At 34.8% G+C, this 2,703-nt stretch overlaps 1 pseudogene; it reads left to right on the top strand.

Moving 5' to 3' along the window:
* Window positions 1–388: 388 nt before the first annotated feature.
* Window positions 389–1,366, top strand: LOC134363409 (eukaryotic translation initiation factor 3 subunit I-like; annotated as a pseudogene).
* The last annotated feature ends 1,337 nt before the right edge of the window (window positions 1,367–2,703 follow it).

Below are 2,703 nucleotides of genomic sequence, written 5' to 3'. Positions count from 1 at the left end.
TGCCATTTGCTGATGAAAACAAAGGGATGGAAAAATATACCAGGAAAATATACATTTTTTAAAAAGCAGGTACACCATTATTATAATATGGAGTAAATATTAAAGAAAAAGTATTATTAGTGATAAAGAATATTATTACATAATAATAAAAGAAATAGTTCTTTACGTTTTGTTCAATGCTGTTTTTTTCACTATCTTGAACAATGTCTGGCACATAATAGATACTTATTAAATGGATTGGTTAATTGAATTATGTCTCATGAGGAAGATACAGACCTAACAGCACAGCATTAAAATACGTAAAGAATATTTTAAAAATTTTTTTAAGAGGAAAAAAAAAGTAAAAAACAAAACAAAACAAAACAAAAAGAACAAAAAAGCTGCTGGGATGAAGCTGACCTTGCTGCAGGGCCATGAGCGGTCCATTATGCAGATTAAAGATAACCGCAAAGGAGACTTCCTTTTCACTGTGGCCAAGGACCCTATTGGCAATGTGAGGTACTCTGTGAATGATGAGAGGTTGGGCACCTACATGGGCCATACTGGAGATGTGTGGTGTGTGGACACTGACTGGGACACCAAGCATGTCCTCACTGGCTCAGCTGACTACAGCTGTCGTCTCTGGGACTGTGAAACAGGGAAGCAGCTGGCCCTAGTCAAGACTAACTCAGCTGTCTGGACCTGCGGTTCGGACTTTGGGGGCAACCCCATCATGTTCTCCATGGACAAGCAGATGGGCTACCAGTGTTTTGTGAGCTTCTTTGACCTGCGAGATCCAAGCCAGATCAACAACAACGAGCCCTGCATGAAGATCCCTTGTAATGACTCCAAGATCACCAGTGTTGTTTGGGGACCCCAGGGGGAGTGCGTCACCACAGGCCATGAGAGTGGAGTGCTCAACCAGTGTAGTGCCAAGTCTGGATAGGTATTGGTGAATGTTAAGGAGCATTCCCAGCAGATCAATGACATCCAGTTATCCAGGGACATGACCATGTTTGTTACCACATCCAAGGACAACATGGCTAAGCTCTTTGATTCCACAACCCTTGAACATCAGAAGACTTTCCAGACAGAGCGTCCTGTCAACTCAGCTGCTCTCTCTGCCAACTATGACCATGTGATGTTGGGCGGTGGTCAGGAAGCCGTGGATGTAACCACAGCCTCCACCAGGATTGGCAAGTTTGAGGCCAGGTTCTTTCATTTGGCCTTTGAAGAATAGTTTGGATGACTCAAGGGTCACTTTGGACCTATTGACAGTGTTGTCTTCCATCCTGAAGGCAAAAGCAACAGTAGCAGTGGCAAAGATGGTTATGTCCGCATCCACTACTTTGACCCGCAGTACTTTGAATTTGAGTTTGAAGCTTAAGAAGCTGGATCTCCATCCAGGCCAGGGATGCTGCTCACAGAAAGTTTTGGACTCTGAGAAATAAATTAGTTTGGTAATAAATGGTCTCTGGCCAGATTTTTAAAAAAGAAAGAAAGAACAAAACAAAAAGGAAAAAATATGTAAAGAATATCTTGACAAAAGTCTAAGGAAAAATTGATAATCTGTAATCACACTGGAAGATTTTTAACATTCTTCATACAGGAATAATAAGGTCAGACAAATTTAGTTGAAATACAGATGATTTAGAAATAAACAAAATAAAATATATATTAGTAGTGCTCAAATAGCACTCTTGGAAACAGCTTTGCATGTGTGTTTAAATACATTAATACATGAGTTACAGTGTATTCACTACATTAATTCTCTGAAATAAAACTGTTCTCAACATTGCCTGAAAGTAGCACTTCTGGAAAAAAAAAGATACATATGATTTGTATAACTGACTTAACGAATTCAACCTAATGGATACATATAGAAGCTTACACCCAGTAATTGCATAAATATGTATATTTTTTCAAAATAATTTATAGGATTACATAGAAAACATTTACAAATATTGACTTTAAATTCTTAAAAAATACTGAGGAATTTACATGTAGATTATGTTTTCTGAGCACAATGTGATAGAGTTGGAAATAAATAAGAAAAATATTTTCAATGTTTGGAAATTTTAAAACTTTTAATAATTCAGTCTTCAAAGAAGAAATAATGAGTATGAAATACACAAAAAATGACGGAAATGAAAACATTGCATATCAAGCTCATAGTACAAATAGCACATAAGGAAAATTTACTGACTCGCATATATATTTTAAAAAGAAGAATGAAAATTAATAAGTTTAGTTTCTAAACCTAGACATTAGAAAAATAAGAAAGAAAGTAGAAGGAAGGAATAAGAAAGAGCAGAAATTCATTATAAGAAAACAAACACTACAACAATGCTAGTCCTTTGAAGAGACTAAGAAGATATATTTAATCTACTTTTAGATACTTTTTTTTTACATTTTAATATCCCTGAAGTATTTTACAACTGATGATATCTAAAATTCAGTGAAATATGGTAGACAAACTTCTGGTAAGTTTGATCAATAAAAAAGAGAAGGCATAAATTAACAATGTTGGAAATGAAATATAGATATAACTACGATTATAATAAAAAATGCTTTGACCAAATTAGCACCAATAAATTTGAAGACAAATGACATGGATTTTTTTTAGATAAATTATAATTATAAATTTTAATTTGTGAAGAAATGGAAAATATTACCAGACCTGTAATCATAAAAGAAATAGAATAATAGTTGAATCTATCACAA

This window comes from Cynocephalus volans, chromosome 14 (genome assembly GCF_027409185.1).
Source record: "Cynocephalus volans isolate mCynVol1 chromosome 14, mCynVol1.pri, whole genome shotgun sequence".
In the NCBI taxonomy this organism is placed as follows: domain Eukaryota; kingdom Metazoa; phylum Chordata; class Mammalia; order Dermoptera; family Cynocephalidae; genus Cynocephalus; species Cynocephalus volans.
Note: the sequence above shows the minus strand (reverse complement) of the source record. Positions and strands in the feature narration are given on the sequence as shown.